Below are 11,938 nucleotides of genomic sequence, written 5' to 3' on the forward strand. Positions count from 1 at the left end.
TCAGAAAAATACTCATAGCCCAACAGCATGAACTGAGGGTGAGGGAAATGGAGGAAAGGGAAAGAGAGAAACAGCGGCAATTTGAATTAGAGAGAGAGAGAGAAAGAATGGAAATGGAGAGGGAGAGAGAGAGAATTGCTCTGGAAAAAGAAAGAATGGCGTTTGAATTAAGAAAACTGGAAATGATGAACCAGAACAATAATAATAATAGGGATTCTGAGGGGGGCCAACTGTCTAAGGCTGACCTGAAGAAATTCCCTGTGTACCACAAGGGAGATTGTCCTGAGGTGTTCTTTTCCTTAGTGGAAAGAGCGTTTGTGGACTTCTCAGTGAGGGAAACTGAGAAGATGACCATCATGCGTTCTTTAATCAGTGGTAGCCTGGCTGAGGTTTATGCCGAGATGCCTGAGGAACGGATGAAAGATTTTGCAGAGTTCAAAAAACTGGTGTTTGCAAGACATGGGATAAATGCAGAGCAGCTGAGACAAAGATTCAGGTCCCTTACCAAGAAGCCAGAACAGACTTTTACCCAAGTGGGGGCCCAATTGGTGAGGCTGCTTGAGAAATGGCTATCGCAGGAGGGGACAGAGACCTATGAACAGCTTAAAGACTTGATAGCCCTGGAACAGTTCTATTCAGTTCTGCATGGGGAATTGAAATTCCAGGTGAGGGAAAGGAAACCGAAATCTGTGGCAGCAGCCGCAGAAATCGCGGATTTTATCTCCCAAATAAGAAAGCCCTTGGGTGAGGGGAAATCTGTAGGTAAACCCAAAGAAACCTACAGCAAGTACTCTCAGGGACCAGGGAAAAGCCAGCAAGGGGGAGGGGCCCATGGTGAAGGGAAGCCCTCAGGCATGAAACCAAGCCCTCAGAATTTGGAGGGAAAACCGAAACAAGAGGAGAGAGAATCCAAATACACTAGAAAATGCTATTTCTGTCAGGGAAAGGGTCATCTGATCTCAGAGTGTGAGAAATTAAAGCAGCTAAAAGGAATGGTGCCTCAGAATTCTAGTGGGACCAAGCCAAAAGCTGTGTTCTGTGTCCAGAAAGAGCAAAGCTCATTGTCACAGAGGGAGCCTGTTGCCATGACTACTCAGTCTGGAACAGCTACCTCTGCTGATCAGGCTGAGGAAAATGGTCCTCTTGGGGAGGTAAAGCGCTGCTTGCTGGTAAAAACAGATTCTCAGTTGTTTGAGACAGCCGGGGTGGACGTAGGAATACTTGACCGTCAGTATAGGGGGCTGCGGGACACTTGTTCCCAGGTAACCCTGTGCCATCCAGATATTATTCCTAGGGAGTTTATAATCCCAAATGAGAGCATGAAGGTGGCAGGGATTGAGGGGCAGATAATCTCTCTGCCAGTAGCAGAGGTACCTGTCAACTTTCAAGGCTGGAGGGGAGATTGGCGGATAGCGATTTCATCGACTCTGCCAGCAGCCGTGCTCGTGGGAAATGACCTGGCTGAACATGTGAAACGGGTGCTAGTGATTACACGCTCACAAGCCACCACAGAGACAGTTCAGGGGGGTAATGATGAGCCAGAGACGGAAGCAGAGGGGAGTTCAGAAGCTGTGGTGGAAACCTTAACCACAGACAGCAGATTTGGACAGGAGCAAAAGGCAGACGCCACTCTCCAAAAGTGTTTTGAACAGGTGACTGACGCCCAGCTAACACCTGAGACCCCAGTGAGATTTCTGGAGAAAAAGGGGATTTTATATAGAGAAACCCTGAGGAATATCTCAAAAGGGGGAGATGGGATCAGAAGTCAGCTGGTGGTACCTGAAAAGTATCGCCCCATGATCTTACAAAGGGGTCACTCTGACATGTTTGCTGCACACTTAGGGGTGAAAGGGCCCCTTGATTTGTTCAAACAAAATTGGGAGCAGATCACCCAGGATGACCCACAAGACGTTGTGACTTACATAGACACCTTGATGAATGACCTAAGGAGAAATCTAGAGCTGGCAGCAGAAAACCTGCAAGCGCAGAAGGTCAAACAGAAAACATGGTATGACCGCAAAGCTAGAGAGAGGCACTTTGACCCAGGGGAGGAAGTGCTCTGGCTTAGGCCCTGCAGAGAGAATAAACTGCAGCTCAAATGGGCAGGACCATATAGGGTCATTTCCAAGATGTCAGACCTGAACTACCTAATAGAGCAGGAGGAGAACCAAGCAAGGAGGGTGGTTCATGTGAATGCCCTAAAACCCTACTACAGAGGGGAACAGAGGGTTTTATTCGCGATAAAAGCAGCTGAGAGTGAGGAAGCTGAATTACCCTTCTGGGAGGGTAGAGGGGAAGTAAAATACAACCCAGAGGAGGTCAATATCAGTCCTGCACTCACCCAAGACCAGCAGCAAGAACTAAACATGCTGCTTAGGAAATATCAACAGGTGTTTTCCAACAAGCCGGGGATAGTGAAGGGAGTGATGCATCGGATCCACACAGGGGATGCACCCCCGCAGGCAGTATCCCCATACCGAGTAACGGGACCCTATAGGGACAAGGTGCGGAAGGAGCTGGACGAAATGCTGAGGGAGAACATAATCGTCCCCTCTTCTAGTCCTTGGTCCTCTCCGATAGTCCTTGTGGACAAGCCTGATGGGAGCATTAGGTTTTGTGTTGATTACAGGAAATTAAACCGTGTAACCACTCCTGATGCCTACCCAATGCCCAGGCTAGACAACCTGATTGAAACCATAGGGGGTTGTCGGTTCATCTCATCATTGGACCTGGTAAAGGGATATTGGCAATTAAGAGTTGATCCCAGGGATCAAGAAAAGACTGCCTTTTGCAGCCCTTTTGGTCTCTATGAGTTTCGAGTCCTGAGCTTTGGTCTCAGAAATGCACCAGCCACATTCCAAAGGCTGATGGACCAGACCTTGGCAGGGCTCAGTGACTTTACAGTGGCCTACATTGACGACATATGGATCTTCAGTAATACCTGGGAAGATCACCTGATACACCTGGAGTTAGTGCTGCAGAGGTTAAGTGCAGCAGGGCTAACAGTAAAGGCCAGCAAGTGTCAGCTGGGTAGCCCAGAAATCAAATACTTGGGTCACATGGTAGGGGGAGGAATGATAAAACCCCTGGAGGCCAAAATAGAAGCAGTTCGTGATTGGCCTAGACCTAACACCAAGAAAAAAGTAAAATCATTTCTTGGGTTGGTGGGCTACTACAGAAAGTTCATCCCGAGGTTTAGCGAGATTGCGGCTCCGCTGACCGATCTGACGAGGAAGAAGACTGATGACCGCATCCCGTGGACCAGCGACTGTGAGGCGGCGTTCCAGAGGTTGAAGGAGGCGTTAATCAACTATCCAGTCCTGCGTGCTCCAGACTTCGACCGGGAGTTCATCATCTACACCGATGCGTCTAACAGCGGGGTAGGAGCAGTTCTGTGCCAGGAGGATGAGAATGGTGACCAGCATCCAGTGTCCTACCTGAGTAGGAAACTTCAAAAAGGTGAGAGACATTTGGCAACCGTGGAGAAGGAGTGTTTGGCCATAGTCTACGCGATCCAGAAGGCCAAGCCTTACATCTGGGGAAGACATTTTATTCTGTGTACTGACCATTCACCATTGCAATGGTTAAAGACGATGAAAACCCACAATAGCAAACTTATGAGGTGGGCTTTGAACTTACAGGACTATGACTTTGAAGTGAAGGTGGTCAGAGGGTCAGTGAACTGTGTTGCTGACGCCTTATCAAGGAGACCTGAAGAATGAAGACGGCGAAAGAAACATGGACTATATGTGTATATAATGCTGATAAAAAGTAAAATGTACCTGGTTTTGAATTTGGTTTGTATTAATAAAGGTAAATTGATGTACTGTATATGGTAAAATGTTTAAATGCATATTTGCTATGTTTAACTTGGAGTGTAAATATATGTAAGTATTATATGGTATGTATAACTGTTGTTGTGTATTTTATGCAGGTTGTTTTTTTGGTGAAAAGCACTTTTAGCTTTCCCCCTACAAAACAACTTTTAAAGAGGGGAGGTGTTACATAACAGCACTGATGTTACCTGTCTGTCATGGGTTTGGAGGGAAAGTTCCATCCTATGGGGAGTGGAAGGCGGGACATCAGGAGGAGGGGCTGTACTGTATAAATATGTGATGCCTGTGTGGTGAAGAGTAGATGCTGAGACAGACTGTGAGACACTGGGTTGGGACGAAGCAGCAGCTGGGGAAGAAGAAGCTGTTGTGGGAGTCTGGGTGTCTGACAGGGTACTACTGTGTGTCAGAGTACCAACCTGATAAGTTCAGGTGTCTGTGGGTTAGCCAGAACTGATGGGTTCAGGGTCTGTGCTTTAAGTTAAAGGTTCTAGGTGAACCAAACTGTATGCTTGTGTGTGTGAGAATAAGCCACGTTACTTTATTTTATTCACCTGATTGTTTTATTTACCCTGTTTGTATTTAAAATAAACCTTATTCTTTTGTTGTTTAAAAATCCATCCCTGGTCTGTGTGACTTATTATAGGGAATGGTTGGTGGCAGCTTAGTAACTGTGTGATAGATCCCAGTAGGTCTGGGTTTGTCACAATGATCTCACCTCTTTTCAAAAGACCACCCCTTTTCATATTGTAGAGACTAGCAATTGATATCTAAGCTGTAACATAGGCCAGTACTCAACTGCTAGTCCCGACTAGACTAGAGTAGACCCAGTGACTGAATGGATATTTATTTGTTTGTTTGTTTATTTGTTTTTTGTTTGTTCGATTTATATCCTGCCCATCTGGTATATTCTACCACTCTGGGCAGCGGCTTACAGAATACCAAAAACAATTTAAAAACAAACAAACATAAAAACATTAACATACAACAATAACAAATAGTGAGGAATAAATAAATAATAAATAGCAAAGCAAAGAAATCAATAGTTGACAGGAGGGAAGGCCTGGATGTACATCCATGTTTTCAGTGGGCATTTGAAAGTACTGTACCCAGCGTTGGGGCCTCGCGAATTTCCGGAGGAAGGTTGTTCCAAAGGCAAGGAGCCACCGCCGAGAAGGCCCGGCTTCGTGTCTTTTCCCTCTGGGCCTCCCTCGGCGTCAGGCTCCTCAGCCTCACCTCCTGACTCATGCGGGTGATCCGAGTAGATCTTGGTGGGAGCAGGCGCTTTGCCAAGTATCGAGGTCCTAAACAGTTTAGGGCCTTATAGGTAAGCATTAGAACTTTGAAGTCAATGCGGAAACGGATGGGCAGCCAGTGCAGTTTGGCCTGAAAAGGAGAAATATGTTAGTGTTTTCTCACTCCAGTAAGGAGTCTGGCCGCTGCATTCTGCACCACCTGAAGTTTCTGCATCAGCCTCAAAGGTAGCCCCACATAGAGCGCGTTACAGTGGTCTAGTCTTGAGATTACGAGCGCATGTACCAAGGTAGTGAGCATCTCCATGTCAAGGTAGGGTCGCAGCCAGGCAATCCGCCAAAGGTGGAAAAAGGCGGTGCGAACTACCGACACCACTTGGGTTTCCATGGTGAGCGTCAGGTCCAGGTGAACCCCAGGCTGCGAACCCCATTCTTAGCAGCCAGGGTCACCCCCCCAAATGTGAGAGAGCCACCCAGGCCACCAACCCCAAGGGCGCCCACTCTCAGAACTTCCATCCTGTCCGGGTTCAGCATATTGACTTACAATTCAACTTCTGAATTGATAGGTCCGTTCTAGTATGGACAACACCGTCCATAGATCATAGAATCATAGAATAATTAAATTGAAAGGAGCCTATAACATCATTGAGTCCAACCGCCCTGCTCAATGCAGGAAATAAACAAATAGGTAAATTTATTGAGATGACAGCCAAACATTTGGTTTCTCCCAGGACTTTCAATGTTTCCACAAAGCAACTGGACTATGTAGCAAAACAAATGTAGTAAAAATATTTTTGAAGTTGGACAATCACACCAGAAAATGGCACTAGTTTTTAGATATCTATACTAAAAGAATCTGTTTAAGATCTTCAGTGGTGGGCTGAAGACTACACATTCACAATTTAGCCCTACAGGTGAAAATTACCTTTACATCACCCTGAACATCACCCTCGTGGCGCAGTGGTTAAAACGCTGTACTGCAGCTAAAACTGTGCTCACGACCTGGGGTTCAAATCCCAGGTAGCCGGCTCAAGGTTGACTCAGCCTTCCATCCTTCCGAGGTTGGTAAAATGAGTACCCAGCTTGCTGGGGGGGGGGCAGTGTGTAGCCTGTATAATTAAAATTGTAAACCGCCCGGAGAGTGCTTGTAGCACTATGGGGCGGTATATAAGTCCCACAAAAACCCAACATATCCAATCTTGACTAATTTCAGAAGCTAAGCACAATTAGGCCTGCTTTGCATTTGGCTAGAAGACCATCAGGGAATAAGAAGGCTAGCCAGAGACATTGCCATTCAGACTTTAATGCAATGGGCTAGATGGATCAAAAGTGATTTTCAGGCATGCCACACTTGACCAGGTTTGGTTGTGTTTAAAAGGAAGGTCACTTGAGGCTTATTATTACCTAGAATCTATTTATGTAGTTACAAGCACACAAGCTGTGCATAAACAGTGTATCTTAAATGCTCCCACTCACTATCCTTACCCCAGATTGCTAGGGAGACCAGAGCACTTAAGGGATGTTTACAGAGCTCCAAATGTAGCATGGATATCTCTTTCAAAGCTGCAATTGGTCTTTCATATACAAATAGGCAGATTCTGAAGAAATTATTCTGCTTCCATGGCAACATAGTGCCTGTATTTACCAAAGAAAATAAAGGCTGGACCCGATTTTAAACAGCCAGTCTGCCCCATTAACGTCTCTTGTCTAATCCCTTGAGTTTATAACAGTAAAAGGGGTTTGCATGACCCCTACTCCTTACAAACATTGAGAGAATGGTTCCGTATCCCATGACTAACATACACAAAAGACTCATATCCTCACCAGTTGTGCACATGCCTTCAGTTGACCTATGAAGGCATTTGCTGCATGTAGGTATGTGGACAAAACTCCTGCTGTTGCCAGGGAACTGTGGCTGGGCCTTCAGTTCTCCTTTTGTGGAGGAGTTCTATGTGCGTCCATTGCCAAATCTCAGGGGTGAGCAATCCACAGAGGTCCAGGGGCCACACATGCCCACCTCTGCAATTTTGAGAATTGCACCCGTTCCCAAGATCAGTACCCTGTAAAAAAATTATATTAATAAATGGGTGTGTTTGTGTGAAAAGTCCCCTTGTACATGCTAGTAGCCAAATACATTTTTTTAATTAATTAGGGGAGGCTCTGGGGTTTCTGAGGGCCCCTCAAAATTTATTTATTTCAGATACTTGTATACCGCCCAACTAAGTGGCAAGCACTTCTCTGTGCAGTTGACAATAAAAGGAATATATTCAAAAAAATCCCACACCACAAATAAAGATGATTGATTCATTGATATGTAAAGTACTTTTTACCTCACCTTTCTCCTTAAAAAGGACCTGGGGCAGTTTACATTACATCATTAAGAGACAATATATAAAGCAAAAAACAATGAGCATATAAAGGTGAATTACATCATTAAAGACACTATTTAAAGCAAAAACTATAATTTTTATAGTAGTATTTAGTATACAAATAGTAAAAGGGATCAAACAAATAACATTCCACAAAAGTGGTAAACAAAAGCAATACTGAAAACACATTCAAAGCAGTACAGCACAACCATCCATTTATCCACCAGTCACCCAAGGAAAGCTTGCCTGAAGAGAAAGGTCTTTGCCTGCTTGCGGAAGGACAGCTAAGATGGGGCCGTCCTGGCTTTCTGTGTGGGGGAATGGCAAAGCCTGAGAGCAGCAGCAGAGAAGTCCCTCTCCATGGAATACACCTGTGACTGTGATGGGAGCGAGAGAAAGGGCTCTCCTGGTGATTTAAACACTTGAGCAAGCTCATAAAGGGAGATGCAGTCCTTGTGATAGCATGGACCCAAGCCATTTAAGGCTTTATAGGTTAGAATCAGCAGTTTGAATTGTGTCCAGAAACAGATCAGCAGCCAGTGGAGCTGCTGTAACAGGGGGGTTCTATGATGCTTGTACCCAACTCCAAAACAAAGGAAATTAAAATGAACCATAAATCAAGACCTGTCTAAAGTCAAGAACTTAAATGATGGCAGGACCAGGCAACTCAACCGCATAATCCCTCAGGGGAGGATGTCTTTAAAAGCTTCTTTGAAGAACATGGTCTTTAACATCCTCTTGAAAGTCTGGAGGAAGGGGACCTGGTGAAGCACAGTTGTCCCCTGGCTACTGTAGAGCACAAGGGGCCTTTGTGAGTCCGTTTTCTCCCAACAATTTTTAAGGTACTTGTGGGTGCTGTGAAGCAACAGGGGGTTCTGGGGATGTGTCAGGTTTCCCACTCCAAAGGTATAGCCACTTCCTACACCCACCGAAAAGGAGGGATGGACATACCAGGCAGGCACATTCAATGGAGAGGGTGTGTCGTCTAAAACTTCTCAGAATGTAAATATTAAAAAAAACACAAAACAACCTTTGGAAATAGTTAACAGCAAGCAATCTAACTCCACTGGCATTAGAAGAGAATTTAGCACCATTGAACTGGTAAAATGGGCTGTTAAGTCAATATGCTGCATTCAATGTGAAATAAGTGGAGCTTGCTTCCCAGCTTCACCACAGGATTCTGTGAGTTAAATTATATTTAACTGGGTGCCACTGGGTCCCTATCTGAAATACTGGTACTGTGGGATGGTTAGTAATCAGGCATCTGTAACGTGGTGTTAGTTATTCTAAAGCAAATTGCCTGCTGCCATTAGTTATACTGGATCAGTTGGTGGGAACTAGTTGAATTCCTGGCCTTTTAATTCTGACAATCACCTGACTGTGAGAGCTGATGGGGGATTGTAGGTCATCAACACTCTGAGGCCACATGTTTCTCAACTCCAGCCCAAATGCTTAAAGTTCTGGAATGTTATCAAATAATTGCATACCTAATATACCTTAGATCTCATGGGCTGAGAGATAGTAAAGTTATGCCATACAAGTCTCATGACATCATCACAAAACCCCTCAGGTCTCTCTTGTGTCATTTTTTCTCTATCTCCCTCACCTTTGTATTTAGTCAGTTTGTGCCAATATTTTTATTAAGTCTTGCAACAGCAAGGAGGCAAGTATTCATATTTCTAACTCTGCAGAACAACCTGACTGTGTGAAAGGAAGGGTCCCAGAAACTGCCAATGCCTGGTAGAGATACCTTGGCTTTACAAGATCCTAGAGAAGATATGAATGCAAGAGAGTTGCCCAGTTTAATCAGTGGAAATGGCAGCAAGATATTGTATTCTCCTACACCCATGAATGAAGGGTGATGTGAGCAGTTTTGTCTTCGGAGAAGGGAAGGGCACACCCTTCCATTCCTTAGAGAACATCTCCCTACTGCCTCAACCAAGGTGATGGGACAGGTCCTTCACACACTCTGCCACTCAGTTCAGGTGGGGAAATTGGTGAGCACCTTCTTGTCGTATTTTGTTTCCTCCTTCTGAGATGGAGCAGCTCACATCACCCTTCAACTACAGGATTCAGAGGGCCCTAAACTCTCTTTCCCACAACAGCCCATGGATTTTGTGAGTCAGAACTCTTCCTTCAGTTTGTGCCAATGCATATTTATAACCATGATTTAAATCTGTTGTTCTGATTGTACAGTTTATCATGGCAGAAGTTAATAAAGGCAATTAGGAATGACCTCTGAACACAGCCCTAGGTGAGGAAAATACCTTGGGAAATGTGATCTTTGAAATGGTGAGCAGCTTAGGCTGTTCTCTGCCTTGTGGTGGAGAAAAAGATGCTTTTCAAGAGATTCCCGAAAGACTAGAGAGGCACAAAGAGGAAAAGGTCTGCATTTCTTGGCATTTTCTGGTCCCAAATCCACAGTGAGGTGTACTGACACCCACGGAAACAACAATACAGTGGTACCTCGCTAGATGATTACCCCGAAAAACGACAAATCCTCATAACGATGACTTTTTGCGATCGCTATAGTGATTGCAGAACTATGTTTCCTATGAGGGAATTTCGCTGCACGATGATTTGGTCCATGCTTCACAGATCGTTTTTCGCAAGACGATTTTGACAGCTCGGTCCGCGCTTCTGTTGTTTGCTAGACACCGATTTTACAGCTGATCGGCGGTTCGCAAAGCAGCTTTCCTATGGGCGATCTTCGCTGGATGACGACAATCCTTCCCCATTGGAATGCATTAAACGGGTTTCAATGCATTCCAATGGGGAAATGCTTTTCTCTAGATGATGTTTTCACAAGACAGCAATTTCAATGGAATGGATTAACATTGTCTAGCGGGGCACCACTGTATAGCAGCTTCCTCTGAGTAACATCTTTGGGAGAAAGAACCAGTTGTACAACAAGGAGCTTCTAATGATTGTCATATTTTCTCCCACCGCCTAAGTAGAATGCAAAACAACATATCATGTATCCTAAGGACTGGAGATCTAACAAGCCTGGGCCCCAGCTGTGCCAGTGGCTCACAAAATCACTGTCTATTATTTTCTTGAAATCATGGAGGATAGATAATTGGAGAATAGCTAATGTTGTCCCAGAAGAAGAAGAAGAAGAAGAAGAAGAAGAAGAAGACAGCTACAGAATGGACACAAAATTCTATTTCAAAATACTGAAATACTGGACAACACCAGCAATCATTATGTCAAACTGCACAGGGAAGCCATTGAAATCCACAAGTACCAGCAGAACTTCAACAAAAAAGAGGGAAGTGTGAAGCTCAACAAAACTTGGCTCCCAGCTCTCAAAAATACAGCGTGCAAAAGGTCAACGAACTCTACCCAGCCACAAGGACAGGGGATCACTACACACAAAAGACTAGCTAATGACACCCATCAACCACAGTGACAGATAATCTCTTCTCCTTAGCACAACAATACACCCACAACAAGACACACTAATCACCTATCTACAGAAAAAGACAAAAGCCTATCTCACAGCCATAAATACTGCACTCCCAAGCCAACTACACCAGAGCACAGAGTGCTGTCCTCTGAAGATGCCGGCCACAGAGACTGGCGAAACGTTAGGAAGAATAACCTTCAGAACACAGCCAAAGAGCCTGAAAAACCCACAACAACCATTGAAGAACTTGTTTCACAGACTTTGGACCCTCTGAGATAAGGATAGTGGTTGCTATATCTCAAGATAACTGTGCAGAAATTAAAAGATAAGGCAGAGTCACCTCCCAGACTGGCAGAATACTGATGGGAAAAAAAACACTAGTTAAGTTGGTGCTTCTTGACAATATGCCTATCTGTAAAGGAGGTCTCTTCAAGAATAGGGTATTCTTTTGCAGGAGAACCTTGAACTGCTAACCCTCAAGTGGGGCCCACAGCCAGTTTTGTCAGCCTTAATCCTGGGCCGTCAAGGTTGCTAAAAACAACATTGATTCCCAGCACTAGCTGTAACATCCTTCCTGAACCTGACTTTCTAGACACCTTGCAGAGTTGAATTTGTACAGCTAAGGCCCTGTCTCAAGTCTGCTACACCTCATAATTTCATGGTGAGACACTATACTGCCCTAGATCCTACTGCTGGATTCTCAATGCTGGTGCCCCTTGATCTCTGGTAAGACACTATTGTACTGGCCTGAATAGACTGGCTCTATAGTGCCCTTTCTGGACCCCTTTACTCTCAGCCTCATCCTTGGTACTGCCTGGCTTGATGCAGGACAGCCTGCAAGCTAAGAGATTTCTGCCTCTCCAAAGCAAATCCTCCCTTCTCTTCCCTTGATCGTATTAACCTGGTTTAGTTTTACGTGTGCACAAATGTTATCCATGGCCAATACCTAATATGTCCCTTGATAAACATGGTGTCCAAATCGAATTCAAATAAAATTTTGAAATTGTTGTTTAGATGAGAATTATAGTTAGCACCCATACTCATGCAATTCTAAAATACAGTGGTGCCTCGCAT

Source organism: Pogona vitticeps, chromosome 4 (assembly GCF_051106095.1).
Source record: "Pogona vitticeps strain Pit_001003342236 chromosome 4, PviZW2.1, whole genome shotgun sequence".
Lineage (NCBI taxonomy): Eukaryota > Metazoa > Chordata > Lepidosauria > Squamata > Agamidae > Pogona > Pogona vitticeps.